The following is a 19,474-nucleotide window of genomic DNA, read 5'->3' as shown; positions in this document are numbered from 1 at the left end:
CGCTAGGAATGCAGCGGTGGCGCCGCTCGATGGGCTGCGCCGGCGCCGCGTACGGTATACTTCGCAAACGTCCTTTGTCTACTGTTAGTCACTGCTATGTTATGTGGGGTGAGCAGTATTGCAACGTTACCGGTACTACACACCGCATACTAGACACCGCATCGATGTGTAACTGAGTAAAAGAACACTGGGACACAAACAGTGCTCTGATATTTGGCTGAATGTTTTACATTTGTTCACAGTGATTCAGTTACTACCATACTTTATCCTCTGCGACGCATACCAAAATAATGCAAAGTACCTACTAATCCTTCATTTAACCCGCTGTCGAATATTTTAGGCTTTTGTATTACTAGTACTTAGTATCTATGGAAGCAGATGTTTATCCGGATTGGTTGATCAGAATATAACTTGACTAAGTTAGAAAGAATAATTGCATATTTTTACTTTGCGGAGGTCAACGTACACATTATAAAGCATTTTTATAAATTTAACTTCGTGGGTAAATGAATTTATTGCGCCATGCAATGATCGGACCCGGCTGCAGTATAGTTACACGGCTGCCTACCCCCGAGTGTGACGTGCAGACGTGTGTACATTGTATGTACACCGACAGTGTGTACTGCGCCGCTATCAGCTATTAGCGCGTAACGGAGCGGAACACTTTTTGCGCGATCTGCTGCAATTACTCGCTGATTTATTGCTGCATGCACATACACACACACACACATAGATACACATTACGTCATTATAATCTATAGAAGAATAACAATAGCAAGTGTGAACTTATATGTCGACTGTGTTAGTAGGCAGTAACGTTTCAGTCACAATTGCGCTGTGAGGGTAGGCCTGTTTACTGAGTGTACCGTTCGGCCCGTGTGTGGCGGGCGGGTCGTTTATATTGATATCAATTACCGGCGGGAGAATGTGTAATTATGTGTAGTGTCAGTGGTACCCAAACTATATGCCGTCGGCAACGTATCTACAAGTGTGTTTGCTAAGAAAATGAACGAGATAACTACACGATGTTTATCCTAAATATATCCTCGCGAATGGTGCAGTAAGGCATTGATTACAATAAATAAAATACACTGTCATCACCTCACTACTAATCAATAATCACCAGACTTCGTATAGCAGACAAGTACGTGCTGCCGAGCGGTGCTGGTGAGACGACACATGACAACAAGAGGAGATATAGAACTGCTCGTCCACTTGTAAGTTCCTTCTCAGAAACTACTATAAAGTATTCGTAAAACGATATAAGTTAGTACTTACGTAAAATGGGGTAATTCCTGCGCGTGCAACGTATAGCTGTAGCAGTGCTGCTTGGTGTCCGCTGCGACTGGCCTACTATATCACTGACACTGGCACGAGCTGAGGAGGAGCACTGAGGATCACTGCGAACGAAACCGTGCGGCACGTCGACGCGTGTACACTTGCCGGAGAGCGCGCGCCCACTGGCGGCGGGAGGCGGCGGCGGGCGCGCGCAGCCTCCGCCCCGGGGCGGGGCGGGGCGCGCCCAGCACGCGAGGGAAATGCGCTTTTCCATAAATTGCAGCGCACATGATGAACGCGCACGTAACGCGTCACTCGCGGCGCGGGCGAGCGCGGGGCGCGGTGGGGCGCGGCGGGGGGCGCGGGCTGCGGTGGGCGGCCGCTATCGCGAGTAATGGGCGCCGCGCGGAGATTTATAGAGGGGTTAGTTTTCGGGCCCTAATGGAATTAGTACTGCGTTTTTGTTTATACTCACGGCGTCGCAATCAATCGTGCGAGTGTTCGTAGGCCCCCTCCTCCCCCTCCGCCACCCCGCACCCGCACTGGCCGCGCCAGCAGTTTGCTAATTAATCGCTAGCACTCAGTAGCGGTCGATCAGTGGATGTTAATTGAACAGCGACGTTTACTGGTGCTCTTACAACACAGTAACACGCCACGGAGCCACTCGAACTACTGCCGAGTACATTAAGGCTTTAGATAGGAAACCACTGCATTGTGCTGGTCATTAAATATTACCTACAACTAGGCTGCGTGATACAGCCGCGTCGCACGCGACTTATATTCACAACCGAGTTTTATGTTTTTACATTAAAACACCGACCATTCTACTTATGACATTCTGTTATCTATGTCGGTGTAAGCTTCTTACATCTCTATAAAGACTAGATCTGCTCCTCATTACTTTATTTACTTAAATTAAATTAAAATGCAAGTTAACTGCGAGAGCCAAAACATTACATTTTAGTATACAAATAAACTTAAACCTACTACAGTATTGATTACTTACATACCGAAACAACAATTTTCGAAAATTGTACATGTATGTAAACATTAATTTACGTATGACTACGACATGTCGTGAAACACATCTGATCTCGTAGTTTTTAGTTATTTACAAACGTATCTTCAGTTACTTTAACTGCATACATCCTGTTTGTATCACAACACCAATAAATGTCCTCGCCCGGTGTCCGCCGCGACGGACTCCATGGAGCACTGGAGCACGCCCCCTACATACGAGTACACACACAGTATTTAACTTCCATCACATCCACACATCTAATCTGCAAGCACACCGATTGAGTAAGACTAATACCCGAATACTGAAACGCTACACAATTTTAAGTTGTACTTAAATATCGTGCTATCTCTTTCGGTTTATAAAGAATTTGTAGTGATAGAACTATTTTTGGGAGCATCTTAAAATTGAGTGACGTTTGAGTATTTGACCATAAGACTACTACATCCCGAACCTGGTACTGTAACTATCTGGCTCTTTGGTCCACCGCAGCGGCCGCTGGTGCAACTACCGAGCGAGGGATGTCTATCCCTAACCGTTCGCCCCCTCATACAAGGGACTCATAAATAACATTGTATAATATGTTCCCCGCTGTCTATCTCTTGAGGGGTGAGAAGGCGTGATATTATGTTATATCAATCAATAAGATGATAAAATCAATGAATTAAAGTCACAAGGACCCGCTGGATGCAGGCCGCAACCGGACGAGCTGGAAGTCATCGGGGGAGGCGTGGACATCTCGTGGCTGTTATGATGACCACGGAGGTGAACCACAGTGGGTACAGGACTTTAGGAACACGACCGTGGAGGTGTGCGCTGCTGGCGGTTCCCACGGGGCGCATGCGCACAATGGCTCGCACTCTGCTACTCGCTTCCATTCAGTAACTGGGCCGTGTTATCACTTGCCTTGAAGTCGACCGCAAGCACTTCCCTGGAACAGAGCATTATTACCACTTACTAATTGTTCACAGATAACTCAGTAATGAGGACTCTTTTTCTAATATTACCATTTCTGGCGTGATCCCGTGGGAACAAATATACTTCATTATTTTTATTACAATTTTAATATTGACATGACAACATTAAGCATTTTGTATAATTTATTCCAAAATTCTATCTCAGCTACAATATAAAAAAACGTTAATTTGTTTATTCAACTCTTTAATCTTTATCTACTCAACCAATTCTGTTTATTTCTTTTTCATACATACTCGTAGAGTCAGACCGAGTACAGAAGAGTAAAGGTTCGAGGAAAGACATTTTGTAAGTTAATTTTACTAACGAATGTCGCTGGAATAACTACACAACAAGAAACATATGATTGTGATGTTGTGTAGGGTGTCTGTATGCTCGGTGAGGGGGATACAATTACTATACTCTTTCTACGTAAAGACAAATATGTAAGTACTTACATATCATAGAGATAACCAGTGTTTGTACTAATTTAATTGATAAGTACATAATTATGTAAAAAAAATTCTTAGTATTGGCACGGAAGCCACAATGATGACCAATATATGGCAATGCCCTTCCAAGGGACTAACAAAATTACTGGCCAAAAGGTAGTATCACCCACATATGACGACGTTATACACAAATTGCAATTGTTCGTAGCATTCCGTAGCACGGCGTAGCGCGGCGTAGCATTGCGTAGCTGCTATAAACTGATATTTGTTTGGCTATAAAGTGCCAACAATAAAGAAGGTAAAGAATTGTAGCATATGAATCATCGTGTCGGTATATTGGCAAGATGCTCAGTGTGATAAGTAATCCTATTGTGCAGAGATAACGAGTCATTAGTGCTGGACGCGCACAATGGTAGAACAATTGCTAGTGCTCCGGCGTTGAGTGACCAGTCAATAGTTTGGCGAGTAAGCTGCGTGGGACGAGTGGCAGCCGTGTGACGTCACCCGCGCTGACACCGTGGCGACTCTATGTAGGTATTGTTGCACCGGCACCTCGTTGTAAGGGTGCTTTTGAAGTAGCATAGTGTACTTTGATTCATTATAGTATTACCAAAGCCATTTAAGTTGCATTGTTACAAGTATTTATGACTTAGCTTCGTTTATTATTTTCCAAATTGGCGGAGGGAGGCAGAGGTTTAAGTATTTGTAGTGCCTTAATTAGTACCTACTCTGTTACTGTTATACTGTTAGTAGTAGTAGTAGAATATCCACAAAAATCTGAATTATGATGCAACGTCACGCCTTTTATCCCCGAGAGGGAGAGGGGTAGGCAGACGTACACATTACGGCACTTAATGCCGCTATACAATGTACACTTACATTTCACTATTTGTGTTATAAGTCCTATGTAATAGGGGGTGAGCCTATTGCCATATACTGGGCACAATTTCAGAATCCGTGCTACAACTGAGACATTTTCGAAAATCCGAAAAAGGCCCAGTAATACTTGGCCGACCCAGGAATCGAACCCGGGACCCCGTGTCCGGAAGTCGCTCTTGCGACCACTCAACCAACGAGACTGGAAAGACTGAAATATTCGTTCTAAAATAAAAATAAATAAAATACCAGTATTTATACTGTACTCAGGTATTTTTACAAATGGATATTAATGGCTATAATATTAATCGAAAATCTATGAATCAATTGTGATAAAACTTCAATGGGACTAATGGCAACAATCAATATTAATCCAAAGACAATAGCTTGATCAGAATAGCTTAAGTTCAGTGGTTAATGTCGAGTGTTTGTTAACTACACTATATTATAATGTACAAATACTTCATTACCATGGTAACAAATAGATATACATTCCTGGCACTTTGTTCATACAACTATGCGTAAAGGAGCTAGACGCGAGACAATGTGTGGAGTGTGCGACAACAATATGAGCGCAAGACTCGTGGTTTATTCAACGAGGACTATTTTTCAGAGCAATTTTCCAAACACCACCGTACAGTATAACAGGGTGAATAGAAATCGAGGGGTAATAAAGGCACAGGAACGAGATGAATAAATGTTCCTTGGTTTCTATTCACCTCGTTTTATGGGACCCTAGTACATTGCTAACGCCTATACGTCAGGAAAATAACATGGTCACATGGATTGAACACCACACACTGATTTTGAACTTTATACCAAGTATAATTCAAACTGATTTTGTATAATTTGTGTGGAATGTGAAACTAAGTATGTAGGTTTAGTACAAAAATGATATGAAGTTCAAATGTACACGAAATAAGTGTAAGTAGAAGTAACCAATCGATACATCTTCCTTCGAGAGCTACAATACATTACACATTACATTATTAAACTTCTAAAATTTTTAAAACCTTTTCCATATGACTCGATTTAAGATCATATTTTGAGTTCATTAACTTTTACGAGTAGTTTTCTTATTTTTTACTGCCTCATTGGTGAAGTAAATTCCGGGCAAGGGATCTTGGGTTCGATTCCTGAGTCACGCAAAGTATTTAAGAGTGTTTACGGTTTTTTTAGGAAAAAGGACAGAGCCTAGAAATTGTTCACAGGGACAGGTTACATGCTCCCCTCTAATACATTGGACTCCTAACGATACTAAAGAAACATGGATGTTATATTGTATAACTGTGTACAACTCTGGCTTTATATGGATTATAAATTAATGTCATAATTCGACTTTACAATGTCAGCATCGGACAGTATCCTACGGGCGTGCATACCTACTTTCTAGATGGTTCAAAATAAGTTTTTTACAACGAGTATAGTGACAACCGACACTTTTTGCGTTGAGTTTGGAGTTAGATGTTATCATCACTCCCCACCATGTGGTGCTCCTGATTTTTTTAACTAGAGGAACTTCACATCGCGAGTCTATGCTTCGCTCTATTTACACCTGAGTTGTAGGATAGTTAGCTTATGAACTAGCATGTATATTGTATAGCAAGCATTGGGACAGCGCGGGATGTACAGGTGTTTGGTATAAATATAATTATTGATTTAACTCCAAGATAGAAACAATTGTTTGGCTACTAAATCAACCAATAATGTTAAATTATAATATAGTCGACCCTTATTCATTCGAAACTGGAGGGACTCTAAATTTCCAATTACCGAATGTTCAATTAATCAAATAGTCCGAAATTTGAACTAGCCTTGAAATATTGAATTTGTCTCAGCAAGTTCTGCAATCTTTCTGTCTCTTTCTTTGTGCAATTTCGAATTGTAAAGCGTTTAACCCCGATAACTTGAAATTAAGAAGTCATTTGGTTACGTTGCAATGACATTTTATTACCAAGTGTATAGAAATGTATTAATTTAGTTTGAAATATAAAGAGACTTCACCGGGACCTCGTGATAACTTTGTATTACCGAGAGCGATCTATCAAGGGCTTCAATACCGAGAGTCAGCTGTATATTATGGTTTAGCTACATTTTTTATTTCGCAATATGTTTGCTCCTTGCATCTACCGTCATTGGCATGGTCACCTTTTGTACATGATGTCTGATGTCTGTGAATATAGCGTTGTAAAGAAATAAATAAATTATGACTTAATTAAAAACCATAATTATACTTTAGTGTAACAACAGCTACCGTCTCAGGTCTGAGTTAATCCTTATTTTCTTAATTGATATACAGTTACTGGACAGACTGCGTACGTATCATGAGGATATATATTTGTAGTTGTATGTCTATTCTTCGCTTTTGCTTAATTTCATTTTCGTTCTTCTTACGATGAGGAGGCCCACAGTCCAGCAGTGGACTCTTGTTACCTTGGATTTCGTGCTCAACTGAATAAATGCTTGCAATAACTGACCCAGACCATCCCGGGCCGTCAACTGATCCGAAAGTCAACCACCACTCGGATCAATTCTATGAGTTGTTCTATTAGGTGTAAGTCTCCCAAAACAAAATTGATTCAAGTTAGTACATTTAAATAAATAAAACTACCAAGCGCCGGTATAACATGGCTGGCTGCATTACAACTTGAAGTGTAGTGATAAGCGACCCGCGCCGCTGTCCGGACGGGGGGGAGGGGGGAGCGGCGGCTGCTTTGTACCTATTCTATTATTTCATGATCCGATAAAAAAGGAATAAAGGCTCGCGACCTAAACGCAGGAATGTTGTAGATTTTGTGTTAGGCGGGCGCCGGCGCCGGCCGCATTAGTGCGGCGAGCCCGCGACAACGGTTACACATTAGTCCCTCGCGCCCACTCGCCGCGCTCCACACCGGCCTAACTACCAGCGCTGCTAACGATACTTGAACCTTAACTCGTTAGTAATAGAGCTCATTTCCTTGTTGATATTTATGATATTATCACATTTAACTACTTCGAAGTCATCGTGATAGCTTCGTACGTAAGGACTGAACTGCATTCCGGGTCCTGGCTCTTTGGTCCGTATCGTGAAGAGATAAAGTCGGAATTGCAATGCGAGGATTGAGTCACAAGTGGAGCGCTGCCGGTTGCGTCTCACGCCCACTTATCGATCGGACAATTTAACCGATACGTGTATAAGTGTAATATATCAATTGTGGTTGCGCGGCTGCTGTCCGTCCGTCCGTCCGTCGCGACTGCTAATGAATTTCGTTCGTTGATTGCGTCCCGGTGCGTGCGCGCATACCTCCGCGGCCCCTCCTCGCACATAACTTATTGACAACTAGGTGAGCAGATAGCGGCGCGCACTTTATTACGCGCGCTCTCCGCGCCGCGCTAATTACTACAATTGTTATCTCCACACGTCATTACCCATACAAAGTTTTTGCACAAGACCTTTACGTTGCTCTGTTTCCATACAACTGTACACTGTATTGTATAATTACTCGCACACATCGTACGTGTATGGTAAACAGTGCTTAACTCGCAATATGCTCGTTAAGCACTTGTTTTAAATGACCTTCTCTAAACTGATCGATTCCTGAGTTCGGCAATATTTCTGTTCATATTCGAACCTTCCCTCAGTTTACAAAGGTCAATTTCCAAAATAGACCACACCTGTTTACAAACATACATGTGTATCTATGAGTACTTATATGTAACCGATTCATGTTACAGTGAAATGTTTCAGTTTGTTTGAACAGATATGTGGCCCATGTGGCGGTATTCCAGACTATAATCTACTTCTGTTCCAAATTTCATCCCGATTGTTTCAGCCGTTTTGACGTGATTGAGTAACAAACATACACACGAATACACAAACTCACAAACTTTCACATTTATAATATTAGTAAGAATAAGCTGAACTGATTTCCTTCACAAAACGTAAATGCTAGAGACATAGAGTTTCTTAGAGGATTATACCAACACACTAGATGCACTTTTCACTGAAAAAGTGTTTCAAAAGGATTCAAAATCGTGTATTACAAGTTTTTTGAAAATTTCCACCACGATCAGACCGGCGGCTGACGCGGGCCGCCTTCAGGAGGATCTTGATAGACTGGATCTTGATGATTAAATAATTTAATCTGCACCATAACAGGCACCTGCTGGCTAGACTAAATTCGGTTCGTGATCCGGGTGTTGTACAAGATTCGAAATTCCTCGATTCGACGAGGATATTGAAATAATTATCGCAAACGTATCTAAATTATTGGGTTTCATTATGAGATCGAAATTTAAGAATGCAAAGACTTTTAAAACTGTTATTCAGTAAGAAGCATCCTTGAATACGGATCGCAAGTATGGAATCCCCGATTTCATAAATACATATGTTACAAGAATTGAAATGTTCCTGTGCTATCGGTTGGGGATTCCTACTTAAACTGGATATGAGAACTACATCAAACTCAGCAAGCAATTCCACTTTCATCCACTTTATTAACGTCGCGAGATAATAGCTGATATTACCTGTATCCTATTCATAGCGTAATGGTAGGGTTGATTGCCACGTACTCCTTGAAAGGTTGTCTCTCGGTCTTCCCTTGAAGTCCATTAGGAGACACTCACCTCTTAGTACTCCAGCGGCAAGTAGAAACTACAGACAAGATTCATTCCTGTGTCGAGCTGGCTGTAAATGATAAATGATAAATGATATTTATTTCTGTAAATAGGTCATAAAATAACACTTTTACACGTCAATATTTCAAATAGCTAGATGAGGCCGGCATTTCCTATCTGACTACTCTGAGAAGAAATGCCGAAACAAACTCAGAGGTCACAGTCTCTTTTAAAGTCCAGACAATGAAATAGAGGATAATGTGAGAGAACCGTGCAAGTTGGTTCTGTAGTGGTCTTTAGAGGAAAGAACCACAACAGTATGAGCGGACCTGTTCAGATGGCCGTACGCATGTGTCAGTTTACAATCAGCTCAGCTAACGGCTGTTGCTGAATGATCCGACGAACAATACCAACCAAAAGAACATTTGGGTAGGTCTCGTAAATGCTCACACTGTCAGAATATAATTAACTAAAAGTGAAATAACTAAGCAAACTCTCACACGGTCCTCAGACTAACAATTTTAAAAATAATATGATAAAAATAAAAATAAAAAATATCGAATGATATTAATGTATATCATGTCAAATTGTATAAAAATGTAACTTGTGTTACAAACATGTCAACATGACCTGTGTGGACATTATAACGGCTCACTCCCAAGCCTGACTATCATCTAAGTAGTCTTTAATTTTATAAAAAGCTTTACTATACAGTTTTTCTTTAATAACATTTTTAAATTTATTCAGGCTCAAACTTTGAATATCGCTGGGAATTTTATTGTAAAAGCGTATACATTGACATCTGAACGAACCACTTATTTTCTTAAGTCTAGTAGTGGGAACTATATATTTGTTTTTACTTCTAGTGTTTATATTATGTATATCACAATACTTTTTGAATAAATTAATGTTTTTGTGAGCATACACTACATTTTCATAAATGTATTGAGAGGGAACAGTCAATATATTAATTTCTTTAAATAGTTCCCTAAGAGAGTGCCTCGGACTAAGATTATAAATTGATCGAATGGCTCTTTTCTGCAGCACAAAGACAGACTGAATGTCAGCAGCATTTCCCCACAGGAGAATACCATATGACATGATACTATGAAAATAACTAAAGTATACTAATCGCGCTGTATTTACATCGGTCAAATTTCTAATTTTTTTAACGGCATATGCTGCAGAGCTGAGCCTTTTCGATAACTTATCTACGTGTGGAGCCCACTGTAGCTTAGCGTCCAGGGTTATACCTAAAAAGACAGTTGAATCTACAGGGTCCAACTCCTCGCCCTTGATTAGCACGCTGGTTTTCACATGTCTAACATTTGGTGTTGTGAATCTAATGCATTTAGTTTTTGATTCATTAAGTAACAAATTATTGGCACCAAACCAGCGAACTATTTTTGAGAGAGCACTATTTACATGATCACTGACTAATTGTCCACGTTTGAGTTTAAACAATAAAGATGTATCATCAGCAAACAGTACTATCCCATGGTTATCCTTCACAAGGTAAGGTAAATCATTAATATAAATAAGAAAGAGAAACGGGCCGAGAATTGACCCCTGCGGAACACCCATCCTAACAATAGACCCGGAGGAAACTTTTCCGTTAATGTCGACTCTCTGAATCCTATTACTCAAGTATGAGTTAAGAAGATCCAGAGAGCTGCCCCGCATTCCATAATGGGATAGCTTCCTGATCAGTGTTTCATGAGGGACACAATCGAACGCCTTGGATAAGTCACAAAAATACCCAATGCGTCGGCCGAGTCCTCCCATGCATCATAAATGTGATTAAGAAGTTCAACACCGGCATCAGTTGTTGAACGACCCCTTGTAAAACCAAACTGATTTCCATGTAATAATTTATTTCTATTAAAGAATCTTTGCAACTGATGTAGAATAATTTTTTCAAAAATTTTACTGAATGTAGGTAGTACTGAAATAGGTCTAAAGTTAGTGGGGTCAGAAGTACTACCCGATTTAAATAACGGAGTTATTTTACTATTCTTCATGAGATCAGGAAACACCCCACGATCGACACAGTTATTAAAGATTAGAGCTAATACGGGTGCTACAATATCTATTACAGAGCCGGTAATGTACACAGAATTACCCCACAGATCTGCAGTCTTTTTCTTGTTCAAGGTATGGAACGTTTTGACTATATCTGTATAATCTATGTGTTCGAAAGAGAAGCCTAAATTGCAAGCTGCAACATTTTCTTTTAGTAAAGATTCTGCAACTGTGGGAGATGAGTTCAAAGACTTAGTAGTGGACACAGGAACGTCCGAAAAGAAGTTTTCAAATGCAGCTGCGACTTCTGCATCCGATTTAATTACATTATTATCAATTATAAGACTAAATTCACTACTCTTCTCTTTAGACCTCCCTGTTTCACTGTTAATAATACTCCAGGTCGCTTTAATTACATTGTTACTGTTTTTTATTTTAGAGCTCAAGTATAACGATTTTGCAATTGAGCAAACTTTTTTAAATAATTTAGAATATTTCTTTACATATTCACTAAATTCAGTTGTATTAATATATGTCCTCTCGTTATAAAGCTCATATAGGCGTTTCCTACTCTTATAGATACCAGTAGTTGCCCATTGATTGAAAGACGCATTGCCATGAGCTGGTATGGTTTTAGGTGTGAAGGTGGACTTAAACTCGGTATGGTAAATGTTAAAAAATTCATCACACAAGTTATTAGAATTTTTATTCCTTAATAATAAAGGTATTTTGTCAGTGAGTTTAGATTTGAAAGTTTCAATGCGTCTTTCAGTCTTTGGGTTAACAATAATAAGTGGTTTCGACACTTTATTTACTTTATTTGTTATTGAAATTAATTGTCCACAATGATCTGAATCAAGCAATGATATAATTTGTTTATTAGTTGGTACAATATCAGTATAAATATTATCTAGGCAAGTGGCACTAGTAGGAGTTATCCTAGTGGGCTCCAGAAACAGGTTCGTGAGGTTAAATGAGGCAAATAAACTTACAATTTTTGTACTTAAACTAGAATTTTCTAACAAATTTACATTAAAATCGCCACAAGTAATAATGAATTTATTTGAACTACTGAGTTTATTTAACACTTCATCTAATACTGTTTCAAAACAGTCATACAAACCAGTAGGTGGTCTATACACACTTAAAACAATAAACCGCTCTAATTCCACACAGGCTATTTCAACAGTACGCTCAACAGAGTAACTAACTATATCCTTGCGTTCTTTAAATTTAAGTTTGTTATTTAGTAAAATTAGTGAACCACCATGTATAGCGTTCTCCCTGCTGAACGAGCTACCAATCTGATGATTACCAAAATTGAACATTAGCTGATGTGATTTCAGCCAATGCTCAGTAATACACAAAATGTCAACATTATTACAGTTTAAAAATAATTATATTTCTAATTCTTTACTCATAAATCCTTGAATATTTTGGTGTACCAGATTGATATTACTGTTAAATATGCAAGAGGATGTCTCCATTGTCTTGCGTTTTAATTTAAATTATTACAGATATCAACATTTAATGTTACATTATTAAAGTCAATACTAGAAGGTTGCTCAATAGGAGCAACCTGTTTAGCCAAGTTCTTGGCTGTGATTTTAATAAAATATGATAGCGACACTGCTATTCGTCTTAAATAATAACGAGAAAGATAGTACCTATCTTTCGTCATATATACATTTTTACCAACGTAATTGTTGGTATCAATAATATTAATATTAATATTTGAATTATTGCATAACTGATACATTGCAATATTAAGTTTATATCTAAGGTTGTTTTCTTCCTGTGGCAAGCTATTACTGTAAGGCAATGTAAACAAAATGATCTGCTTTAATTTAAGTTCTGTAATTGAACTATGAAATTTGGATAAACTATTTTTATTTAAACTACCTCTATTACCACAAATAATAATGAGGGTAGAATCTTTGTCAAAATTGTAATTAATAATTTTCTCAGAAATTTTAGTAAAAGTACAGCCGGGCATACAGTGATTTATTATTGTTTGTCCTGGGTAACTATTTGTCAATAAAGAACCTAAGTTCTTTCCAATCTCATCACTGAAGATTACAACACTGTTATTACAACTATTATTACTGTTACATTGGGTAGGAAACACTAAACTGGCACCATGAGGCAAGGTGGTATCACACGTTGGCACAGTACAAGCAGGCAGCACATTAATAGAATCACATTTTTCACATGGGTTTTCCTGTGACTGTGACCGCACTAACTCATCCATAGCCAACATGTATTCCCTCATTTGTTTTTCTGATGCACTGTATTTGTTGGTCATTGTGTGCAACTTGGCTGTTAAGTGGTCTATTTCTAGTTGTAAGTTCTGTGTGTCAGTTTCATATTTCCTATTCCTTTGATTTAATTTGTTAGAATAAATATTTAGTTGATTTAAAAGCCGGAACCGTTCTTTGTTTAATTTTACATTTTTTATGAAAAACTTTTGTCTTTTCACCAATCTGTTAGTCTTTGTTATGAATTTATTTATTTTAATATACTTCTTTAGTTTTTTGTTACTGTAACAAAGAGTTCTTGAGGAATGACATGAATCACTTTCACAAGTTAAGTCTATAGTCAATGGATTCAAGTCTATATGTTGTGTTTGAGAAGCACGGGCTGATACCAACTCGCTGAAGGTACTGTTAATTAGACTGGCCGTGATGTTGTGGTTAATCATTTCAAGGTGGCTAATTTGAATATTGGCCTCATGTAGCTGATGTTCTAGAAGAGCTTTGTCATTTAAATTTTGTTCGTACTCACTGCTACACTGACTGAATCCGTCCACAACAAATTGGAGCCTATCCCGAGCCTCAATGGCTTCAGTGTGTTGAGTATGTAACTGAGCCATTTCACATTTCAATTTCTTATTACAACTTAAAACGTCTAAGAATTCCTTCTCATTGTCATCTCTTTCCTTCAACAGTTGATCACACAACTCCTTTGAAGCCCTTAGTTCGCTCAAAGCCAGGTTGAGTTTTGACTCCTCTTGGCGAGCATGGGCTTTGCGAGTTAGAATCATATTGATAGTTAGAGAAGGAGACAGTAAGATGGAAGTTATGTTAATAATATGAGAAATTGAAGTTGATTTAGTCAAGAAAACTGCTAGAAAAGTTAAGTAGTTTTAAACAAAGGAGTTGTGTCAACAAACTCGAAGAGGTTATGTTTATTAATATTATTAACTTATACGGCCTAATACTTAAGCTATATTTACTGGTTTCTTTGTAAACACAAGTATTATGACGCAAAAAAGCCGATTTCGCTAAAATAATGCTATATTTTACCTGATATCGAGATGACAATTTAGCAATCCTTAACGCCGGTAACCGTGAATTTATCAACTTCACTAATTTCACAAGTAGTTTTCTGTAGTTTAACGACATCAGTACAAAAAATATACATCAGTAACAAGCATGATACCGATATCTTTTGTACAAGCCCACGAAAGGACAAATTGATGCTAAGTCAAAAAAAATTGATACGTAAAATATTTGTATTACATATAATCTTAGCTGTTAACGAATTATTTACTCGTACTATTCGTGTGAATCTGTAAATGGCTCAGTGTATGTAACTATAATTTCTGTTAAATGTATAATGTAGCTGTTGAACTTCAAAGAAATAAAAAAGTGAGATTATTAGGTTTATTTTCTCCCACCGGAACACTTGCTGAAGTCGCTTCTAATTAAATTTACCAAATTTGTCAGAAGAAGATGAAAATAATAAGAAAAAATTGTCCATCACTTAGTGTGTCTATAGTCGCGATGCTAGGAGCCAGTCGTTGGACTCGCTCGCACTGTGCTATAACTTAAAGTTAGACCAGACTTAACTATCGCTCTAACAGTAAAAGTATTACCTACGTAGGAACCTACGCTTTTTTTTGAGGGGGTAAAATCATTAAATGACTTCTCCCGCCCTTGGGCGAGGCGAGAGGGAGTGTCAGACTCTTACTGACTAAAAAACCACCCCGTTCCTACTTCTCCGCTGCGTCTTAATATTAACTTCTAACACACGTGTGTATTTGTGTAAGTAGTTATAAGTCTTGTTAGATGCAACTACACACCCTTCGCCACTTACGTCAACACTAGTTCTATGTACTATGACAAGAGAATTATTAATGAAATATCTACATCCACAGCCCGTGATTAGCCTCCTCGTGAACCATAGACCTCTTATACATAATGTAGTTATGTGGGGGGCTTTACTACAGTTTATAAGTAAAGTAATTGTTGTTCGCTTCAGTAATACATATTATTTTAATTAAAAAAAGTCGAATTATACGTGAGTTGAACCAACAGAAATGGAACAATACACGCTGCTACGCTGCGCACTGAGACACAGACGGTTATTGATTCAGACGTCCAAGTTACTCAGCCGCGGCTCAGTTACATTCTCATACTATTTTAAATGGATATCTCTATAAGTCAAAACAATCTCAGTCAAAAACAACTTCAAATTAAATAAATAAATAACTAAGCCTTGTACATAGGTAGATACCAAAAGAACAAAATAAATAAACCGATTCATTTACGTATTTCATTAGCTTAAAGTACATTAAGTAATTGCTATTGTAATATAAAAGCGATTGATTGTAAATAAACAGAGAGGTGAGTGCACGTACACCTGCGAATTAGAGGAGTTGCAAGCGCGTTGCCGACCTGTTTACAGAGTTGTACCTACCTTCCATCACCAGTGCTACATGGGATGAATTCAGCACCTACGAACTCCTCCTACTTGTAAAAGTTGTCTAGAAATAGTTTTGTCGGTTAAACGTTGTTATTGACATTCGACCATAGATAGGTACATAAATATGTCAAAGCTCATGAGCCCTTCAATTCATTTTATTCATAAACTTATTGGGTCATTTGTCAGGGGGAGGAGGTCAAATTGAAATTTTCAATTGTTTTTTATCCGACAATTACTCATTATAATCTGACTTTGTGGTTATATCATATAAGTCTCCTAAATAATATTACATGAGCCCGTTCTCGTTTCGGTTCACGAACGATTAAGCATTGCATCATGTCCCAACGATCCGAAAGAGTGTGTAGATACTTTTTAATCAAACTTGTCATTGTAATAGGATTTTTTTTATTAGTGCGTAGTTAGTTATGATGGCAAGCAGTAGCGTAACTATACCGTTTGGGGCCCGTGGCAAATACATTGGCTTAGCCCCTGTTCCCGATATAAAAAAGAATAGTTCAGATGAGAATTTTTCAATTGCGGCCCCTTTCGTCTCGGGGCCCGTGGCATTTTGCCAGCTTGCCACCCTGTAGTTACGCCACTGATGGCAAGGCAGGACTCCATCACTAAGAGTCGTCGCGTCTTGTCGCGGGGGGAGCTGACCCTTACACGTTACAACGAACTTGCATTGATCGTGCTCGATCTATTTAGTTTATTTACCAACTACCAACTATACACTGAAGATCTGCAGTTACTTTCAAATGCAGGATCTTTCTAGCTTCAGGTCAGGTTTGAACATTTGTATGGGTTTCTTTAAATTAAAATTGTTTCCATTGGCTAGACATTTGAACGAGTATCGGCTTTTTTAAATATGTATTACATATTATAAATGCGAACATTAGTGAGGTTCTACTAGTGACTGCGCCCTGCAGCGTGTTGCAAACTGGGTCCAGAGTCCAGACTGCAATCTATCTCTGAGCCACGTTCAGAACCGTTCAGTTTTATTTGTAGAAATGGGAAGAAATAAATAAATGAGTAGACATGTATCCTTTTGTGTCCAACTTCACCTGACGGCTTTAAATTTTTAAAGGATATTCTTTTAATACTCTAGGCACAGGTAAATCTTTACTACCTGTCTTTAATACTGTATTAGAAAAATCAAGAGATTGACATAGTAACCTAAACGAATGAAAGATCGACATTTGGCTACTTTACTGTAAGAGATAACATATTTCCCAAATAAAACACCTGCTGTCGAGTGATGGCTGGATGGATGGTACAAAGTGCGAGCTGGTCTAGGTAGAGGTGCTCTATTCTGAAATAATTACAACTGTAGGGACTTTTAATTGGAATAAACCGGTAAATGAGCAGACGGTGATCCGTCTGCTGATGGTAAGCAATCGCCGCCACCCATAGACACTTAAACACCAGAGACGTTATGAGTGCGTTGCCGGCCTTTTGGGGTTAAGAATTTAAGGGTTGGGTTGGTGGTGGAATGGTTGGGGAATCGGGGATTAGGAAAGGGGTAATTGGGCCTCCGGTAACCTCACTCACACAACGAAATACAACGAAAACGTTGTTTCACGTCGGTTTTCTGTGAAGCCATTTCGGTCGTGCCGGAGCATGGCTCTCCGACACTTAAAGGTGTGTACATAGGTAAATTATTAACACAAGCAAAACATTTACATCATGTACTCTTTTTAACCGACTTTCTAAAAAGAAGGAGTTAATTGAACCTTTTTAAAAAGTCGATACCTATGTTATTTTTCTCTGTAAACAAGAGAAGTGAACAAGATCACATGCGTTTCAACGACGACGCTTTACACCGTAACTGTTAACCTGGATACAGAGAGAATAAAATGCATCATGTACATTACATGATGCATTTTATTCCCCGGACGAGTAGGCAGAAGGACGAGTAACAGTAATAGGGTAAGGACGTTGCCGCAATAGGTCCTTTGCCCAACCAACCAAACCAAACCGAAATATTATGTACCCTCTTAGGTTTACTTCACTTATATTGGAATTGAATACGAATCCTCGCGCTCAACAGTCAACTGTCAGTATTGCTGCTAATCGATCACCAAGACAGATAAACGTACAGGTACTTTGTGTTGTCCATAATAATACCTTTTCGGTAACTGACCACATTGCATCGTTTGACGAATGCATGCATCCTTAACAAGCAATAGACGGCCTACAAATATCAAACGACGCGACGTGGACAGCAGGCCTTAGCACGACGTGTTGTAAGTATTGTAACGGGCGGCATTAGTTTTTATAAAATTGTTGTTGTTCAACGAATACCGACAGAGATGCACCCAGCGCCATCTACCACGCGCGCGAGTAATGTGCTCGGCACACTAGTGGCGCCGCCTGGTGCGTGATAAGCACATCACGGTAGAGTTGCCACAATTATCCGCATGGCGCATGGCGCGCCGAGACTAAACCTTTTTTTTCTGAAGATAATTATTTATTAGTTGTGAATTTACTGTCTAAAATGGAAACATTTTATTTATTTAATTATTGGCCGTGTCTATTTTGAATGTGGTTGAGTAGGTGCAGTGTGGTCAGTGAGACACTGAGACGCGGCAACATTATTGTGTTTATATTGCACTACCATAACTACTGCAATTATAACTATATTTTTAGTTGTCAATAACTGTATGTCACTTGACACGCATCAGGCACAGTAGTACTAATAATGACATATAAACAACTATAATATTTGTCAAGCACTAGTTGTCCTATTTCTTCATACGTATTAGTTTCGGCCGTAACCGTTAGATGGCGCTACAATGGCTTAGATATCCAATGTAATTGTAAAGTTTTGTGTAACTTCCTAATATTTGACTATGTAGGGCCCGCTGGCGGCGTGGCTGCACTCATCGTAACAATGATAATTTTAACCATAATTTATTATTTAAGGTACATTAGGTACTTCAATACATAACTACGTAAGTACCTGTGTTACTTATATACTTACTTAAACAAATGTAGGTAATGCACAATTGTTCATGCTTAGTTACATTAATTACATTTCCAAACAGGCGGGTCTATACCTGGACATGGAGAAGAACATCAAATGTCCACGTAACCACGTTGCACCAGCGCCGGACGTCGTTGGGGACGGTATCCTCCAAGTTGGACACCATACATACCGTGGACAGATTATGTTACACCGTGGACATATCAGCAACGGAGTATATAGTACTACTGTCAACTCTACTGTTCCCTTCGTATAGATAACGCCATAGAGTAGAGTACAAGTATAGGAGAACATCATATACTTGTACTCCAATGTTTCACTTTTCTAAGTCTGTGTCACATTGACTCGAGAGGCGCCCGATCAGAGACAGAGACCGGCTACTAAACCAAGTAGGTACCGGCTTTATGCTGGTCCTGACCTACGCACTCGTGATAATAATCATGTGAATCGATAGTATGTGAACATTTGTAAATATATCAAAAACGATAATTTTCTTTTTTGTGTGTAGATACAAGATTATACGTTATGACGTCATGATTTGCGTCACCGTCAGCCTTTGTAGGTACTTATTAATATTAATCATAA

The 19,474-nt window shown here is 38.9% G+C and overlaps 1 protein-coding gene across 2 annotated transcripts in view; it reads right to left on the bottom strand.

The window, feature by feature from the left end:
• The window catches only part of LOC118262910 (GATA-binding factor A), a 41,050-nt gene extending 39,577 nt beyond the window's left edge, over nucleotides 1-1,473 (bottom strand). Inside the window, exon 1 of one of the 2 annotated variants that reach the window (XM_035574569.2) lies at nucleotides 1,279-1,473. The gene's annotated coding sequence lies outside the window, so the exon portion shown is untranslated. The remainder of the gene's footprint in view (nucleotides 1-1,278) is intronic. The other variant, XM_035574568.2, reaches the window with a different exon arrangement.
• Between the last annotated feature and the right edge of the window lie 18,001 nt (nucleotides 1,474-19,474).

This window comes from Spodoptera frugiperda, chromosome 12 (genome assembly GCF_023101765.2).
Source record: "Spodoptera frugiperda isolate SF20-4 chromosome 12, AGI-APGP_CSIRO_Sfru_2.0, whole genome shotgun sequence".
In the NCBI taxonomy this organism is placed as follows: Eukaryota; Metazoa; Arthropoda; class Insecta; order Lepidoptera; family Noctuidae; genus Spodoptera; species Spodoptera frugiperda.
This window is presented reverse-complemented; position numbering and strand designations above follow the sequence as displayed.